General features: G+C 53.0%; 1 long non-coding RNA gene across 1 annotated transcript; it reads right to left on the bottom strand.

Annotated features, from left to right (window-relative positions):
* Positions 1-1589: 1589 nt before the first annotated feature.
* LOC140646022 (uncharacterized) lies at positions 1590-5786 on the bottom strand. The gene is made up of 4 exons (XR_012040246.1): positions 5406-5786; positions 4121-4219; positions 3604-3744; positions 1590-2575 (listed from the first exon to the last, which is right to left on the bottom strand). It is a non-coding gene; the product is annotated as an uncharacterized lncRNA (long non-coding RNA).
* Between the last annotated feature and the right edge of the window lie 152 nt (positions 5787-5938).

Here is a 5938-nt window from a genome sequence, read left to right as displayed (position 1 = left end):
CGCATGCGCGGTGCTGCATTTTCCCGAGCTCGCCGCTGCCACCGTGTGGACAAATATCGGTACTGCAGCTAGGGCGTAGCGCATGCGCGGTAGCGCATTTTCCCGAGCTCGCTGCTGCCGCCCGGTGTACAGCACTCGGTACTGCAGCCGGGGAGCAGCGCATGCGCAGTGGTGCAATTTTTTGGTACTCGCTGCTGCCCCCGTGTGGACAAAAGTCGATATTGCAGCTGGGGACCCGCGCATGCGCAGTGGTGCTTTTTTTGCTGCTCGCTGCTGCCTCCGCGTGGACGAGATGCAGTACTGCAGCTGCGGAGCTGCGCATGCGCGGTGGTGCATTTTTTGCCGAGCTCGCTGCTGCCGCCGTGCGAACAGAGGTCGGTACTGCAGCTAGGAGTCGCGCATGCGCGGTGGCGCTTTTTTTCTGCTCGCCTCTGCCGCCGGGTGGACAAAAGTCGGTACTGCAGGTGGGGAGCCGCGTTGCGCAGTGGCGCATTTTAAAGTGCTCGCTGCTGTCGCTCAGGGGAACAGGGTCGCTACTGCAGATGGGGATCTGCGCATGCGCGGTGGGTCTTTGGCTCGCTGCTGCAGCCCGGTGGACAAATGTCGGTATTGCAGCCCGGGCGCCGCGCATGCGCAGTGGCGCATTTGTGTTGTGCTCGCTGCTGCCGCCCCGTGACCAAAACTCGGTACTGCAGCTGTGGAGCCGCGCATGCGCGGTGCCGCATTCTCAGGTGCTCGCCCCTGCCGCCCTGTGGACAAAGCTCGGTACTGCAGCTGGGGAGCCGCGCATGCGCGGTGGCGCCTTCGCCCGACCTCGCTGCTGCCGCCCTGTGGACAACAGTCGGTACTGCGGCTGAGGACGCGCGCATGCGCGCTGAAGCATTCGTTTTGTCCTCGCTGCTGTTGCCCGGTGACCAAAAGGCGGTACTGCAGCCTAGGAGCCACGCATGCGCGGTGCCGCTTTTTCGTTGTGCTCGCTCCTGCCGCCCCGTGGACAAACGTCGGTACTGCTGGTGCGGCCCGGCGCATGCGCGGTGGCGCATTTTCCCGTGCTCTCTACTGCCGCCCAGGGGAACAACGGCGGTACTGCAGCCGGGGAGCCGCGCATGCGCGATAGCGGTTGGTTGGGGGGTTTTTTTTGTGCTCGCTGCTGCCTCTCTGTGGACAGAAGTCGGCACTGCAGCTGGGGAGAACTCGCTCTGCCTTGTTGCCATTTAAAATTTCTTCATCTACATCCTCTTTTTATGCACTTTTAAACTCCTTGTTTTAGTCATATATATGAGTTCTTTTTCTATTTTATAACCCTATATACCTCGATTTAGATTTTTTTCATATTCTACCATCCTTTCTTATAAGAGAGTAGACAGAGGGCTTTCTTGTCAAATCTTTTACGTATATATACATAAAATTTTTCAATATACATAAAAAGGAGAGATTTTTCTCTACTTCAATGCCTCACACCCATATTTACAGGTTTTCATTATTTAATCCCTCCCCACCAATTCTCAGGCATTTGGGGCTGTCACCCCCGTTTCGGGGGGGTGAACTGTCCCGTGACCCCCCCCCTCCCCCCACTCAACCTGCTCCTCTGCCACATCACCATCGTCCCCCCCAGTGACATCGGGGTGCCCCAATAGACATCATCACTCCCCAGCCTCCCCTCTTCTTCGTCACACCCAAAAGACAAACAAAACAAGGGAAACTGCCCCAACTGCCAGCTCCTTACCTTCATCAGGCCATTTACATATGTACATGCCCCACCAAAAAAGGGGAGCTCCGCTAGAAAAATAAAGGGGGGGCAGCCCCCCAAATGCTTGCAGCCCCCCCAGCCCCTGTCCCGCAGCCTGGTGGCCGCCCCACGGCATAGGGGAGCGTGCCCGAGGACGGTGCCACGTCTCTCGCTCGGCCTCTGCTCCGCCATCTTCCCCCTCCCTTCCCGCGCTGCGACCGACTCCCCAGGGCAACAAACGGCCCCGGTCCCTCTCGGCCCCGGGCTCTCCCCACCACCTGCGGGGCACCCACCGCACACAGAGCCAGGAGCCTCCAGCCACAGGGCTGGCCCCTGACCCTCACCATGCTTCACGACCCGCAGGGAAACCTGGCCGGGGGGATCTAGGGAGCACCACCAGACGCTTACAGCAAGACCGCTGAAAAACAAAAACCCCACATTCCCTTTCAGCACATGAAAAAAAAACACCACAGCAGAAAGTACAGGGATTCAGTCGGAATAAGGGATAGGAGAGGAGCTGAGCTAAAGCAGGATTCTAGGGAAACAGGTCCGCTCCAGATACAGCGCACGCTTTAACAGCTACACTGACTGCAACGCTTCAAATCCCTATTGAGAACAAGTGGTAGGATTTTCAACACCTTCTTCACCTAAAAGTGAACGCTCTTGCTGCTCTCGGAAAACGTCTCATCCCTTCCTTCCAGCACTGCTGCAGGGAGACGGTCCGGCCTTGTCCTGCAGCCTCACCGGGCTGTCATCAGAATCTACGCTTACGGATCCAGATCCACCACAACGGCTACAGCCCTCGCGCTGCTGCTGCTGCACGTCTTGCTGGCTCGGTCAAGAAAGCTGAAAGGGAAGTGTAAACCTTTAGAGAGTAACGTGGAAAATAAAGAACACATCTCAGTAATTCACTCTACGCTGAAAAGGTGGCCGTATGTTTATATACATCCAACAACAGGACTCACACTAGAAAAGCATTTGAGTTTCCTTTTGCATTCATTTAACTCGCACAGCTGGGATACCGTTAAACCATCTCTCTCCAAAATGCACGGTTATTATGTGACCGGGGGGGGTTGTGCGCTATGTCCCTCCTAGTGACATCTGCCCAGCTGCGCTGCCCAAGAGAGACGCTACTGAAGCGCCAGGGAAACGCACCATGGAAAGAGGGGCAGAAATAAAGTACTGCCGAGCACGCCGTCAAAATACTGGGGAAAACCCCGTAACGTTCAGTTGCCTCTCTCTTGAAACATGGAGAACAAATACCTCACTGCTGAAATACACCTCCTAAGTTGCATGCCACAGCTATTGGGCAGTTACAGTTTCAACAGTGCCAGTCGCTTTGTCCATGACACCGTTTTAAATTCTCTTTAAAGTTTCCGTTTGATAGAAAAGTCAGTGAGATAAGAGATCCCCAGACGGTTTCACTGGGGGGAGGGGGGCGCAGAAATCAAATCCCCAGTGCTGCAATACATCAGGCTACCAAAAGGGACCGGCAGATTTGCTAATGGCTTTTGGCTGTACCGAAGCATGCAGAGGAACGCCTTTCCATCATATCTCGGCTGTTGCAACCGACAACCAAAGACCAGCGATGCCGTCAACTTTTGGAAGACGTGCTGGGCTTGGGTCCTTGGAAGGAAATTCACTTTTCTGGGTGTTTTTAAAGAGAGTGAAAAGTCTTGCTGCTGATGACTTCTACTGGCACGTCCAGCCGCTCCGATGGGAAGTTCATCAAATGCAACTTCTTTGAATGAGAAGGATTGCCAGTCGGGAAAATCTCTTTCCAACTGAAGTCAAAAACTACACACCGTAGCTTCAGGAAAAAGGACCTTCTCGAAGCAGTAACTCACCAAAACCACATCACTGGCGGTACTTACAAGGCTGCTAACGCTTCTTGGGAAAGCCTGGAAAACTCGCGGAAGCGACGCCCATTTGTCCCGTTTTGTCCACGTCTCTTCTTTGACCTTGACGGCTTTTCGTACGGACGCTAGGATCGCAGTAAGGCTTTTCAAGTACTGCTACAAGACATTTTAAAACCTTACTGACTGAAAAAGCAGAAAGCTTTTCCCAGGAAAACAAAGGCTCTTTCTTCTGAACACCTGAACTCTTCCCAACAGTTTCTTTCCTCTTTTAGTACAAAATTATTTTCACAGTATCATTTCATAGGAAGCGCACAGAAACAGAAGATTACGCTTTCGGGAAGAGAAAAGAAACGGAGGGAAGTCAGCTTTGCGTAGGCACGCTCCAGAACACGCCTTTTTCCATCTGTAGTATTTGTGTTGAAATACTTCACAGAAAAACTACAGGAGGAGAGTTGGCACATTCTTCACCTTAACTTTCAAGTCCCCGCTACGAGTACCTTAGGAAAAACGCAGGCACACATCGTAGACGTACCGTGGACTTGCAGACCACTACGGATCCTTTCCGTCCGTCTTGCGCTTTCCTGGCAGAAGAAAGGGCGACCGCGGCGAAATGGTGGCGGCTGACATTCTGCTGAGAGAGGAAAAAAACCCTTTAGCATAAAGCTGGGTAGGAATCTAAAGCTTCCTTTTTTGGTGAAGGCTGGTGAAGACTACAACTGAGCGGAGGAAAAAGTGTTTTGCATCATCTTCGGAACAGTTGACGATACAGGCCGCTAGAGCTTGGGCACTTTTAGACAACCGTGCCTTTTTGACTCACGGGCAGCTTTGGTTTGCGCAGCAAAAAGACGCAGCAAAATGCGCAGCAAGAAGACGGCACGCCCTCGGACCCAGAGCACAACCCTCCGGACGGCCACACGCCCCTCGCTGTTTTGATGAGGAGCCGCCGAGCATCCCTGCGAGCACAGCTGCACGCGCAACATCACTTTCACCTACGCTGATTTCAGCGGATGTAGTTTCTGAAGCTTTACACTGAAAACCGTATCTTGACACTTCGCCACAGGAGAAGCGATCCGTAACTAGAACCCCACAAAAACCTAGAAACACCACTTGCAATCCCACAGCAGCGACAGCTTCAGAACTATTTAGACCAGGAACAAGGGAGAAAAATAACACCGCTTCATCGCGCGCACGGGAAAGCGGCAGAGAAAAGGGTCAGCATTCGTAGCCCTCACAGGAAACAGGCATTCTCCTTCCCTTCCTAAAGCCCTCTCTTGGGTCTAAATACCGCAGCACTACCGTGGCAGTATCGAGAGCAGGGAACAACAGCCCCGCCGCTGGACGTTTACGTAGCGGCATACATAAACAGAGGGACACGTTTTGCCACGCGCAACCCTGAACTTCCTGAAAACTCACGTTTACCAAAAAAAGAGCCGCTTGGAGCATACTGCCCAGCAGCGTTTGGCAATAAAACTGCCATGTGGTGGACCCACGCAAATTGCTCGGTAACTTGCTATTTGCTTCCCCTTGTTTTTCTTCCTTCGGAAATTCTACTTGCGGCCAAGTTATTCACTACGGCTTCAAGCATTTACCTTCCTGGGATTACCAGCATGTCTACACAGGCAAGTAACTTCCCTGCTCTTCTACCGTTGTCCAAATTCCAATTACAGTCATGAAAGAGGAGTGAGAGAGAAGAAAAGGAGAGCTCAGGCAGCAAGAGAGCTCTGCAGGCTGCCGCCACTCAACGTCGCACTCTTCTTTTTAAACCACACACACGCGTCCCCCACAAAAAACAGACCAAAAACCCCGTGACCTTGTACCTTTTTTCTTTCAGAGCTCATCCCTGTCTCAGCACGCCGTCTTGTCAAAGCGTGAAGTGCAGATGATCTGTAGCCCAATGACATTTGCGTGCGATGGATACGTGTTCAGAAGGAGTCCAGATCTGTAAGACAGGTGCCGTTTTGGTGGGTTTAATAATCATCACTCGAGTGTATCGACGGACACGTTTGGGAGGAAACTAACTGTTGTGGTTTAGCCCCAGTCGGCAATTAAGTGCCACCCAGCAGCTGGCTCACCCTCCCCCCCCAGGGGGATGGGGGAAAGAAGCCAAGGAGCAAAAGTCGGAAAACTCGTGGCCTCAGATAAGAAGAGTTGAATCATTGGAACAAAATAAGAAGAAGAATGAATTATCATGAGAAGGAAAACAACAAGAGAGCAAGAGAGGAACAAAACCCAGGAAAAAACAAGGGATGCAACCCCTCACCACCCGCCGACCGATGCCCAGCCACTCCCCCAGCAGCGATCCCTATCCCCTGGCCAACTCCCCCCAGTCTCCATACTGAGCGTGACGCCA

This window comes from Ciconia boyciana, unplaced genomic scaffold, assembly GCF_034638445.1.
Source record: "Ciconia boyciana unplaced genomic scaffold, ASM3463844v1 HiC_scaffold_118, whole genome shotgun sequence".
In the NCBI taxonomy this organism is placed as follows: Eukaryota; Metazoa; Chordata; class Aves; order Ciconiiformes; family Ciconiidae; genus Ciconia; species Ciconia boyciana.
Note: the sequence above shows the minus strand (reverse complement) of the source record. Positions and strands in the feature narration are given on the sequence as shown.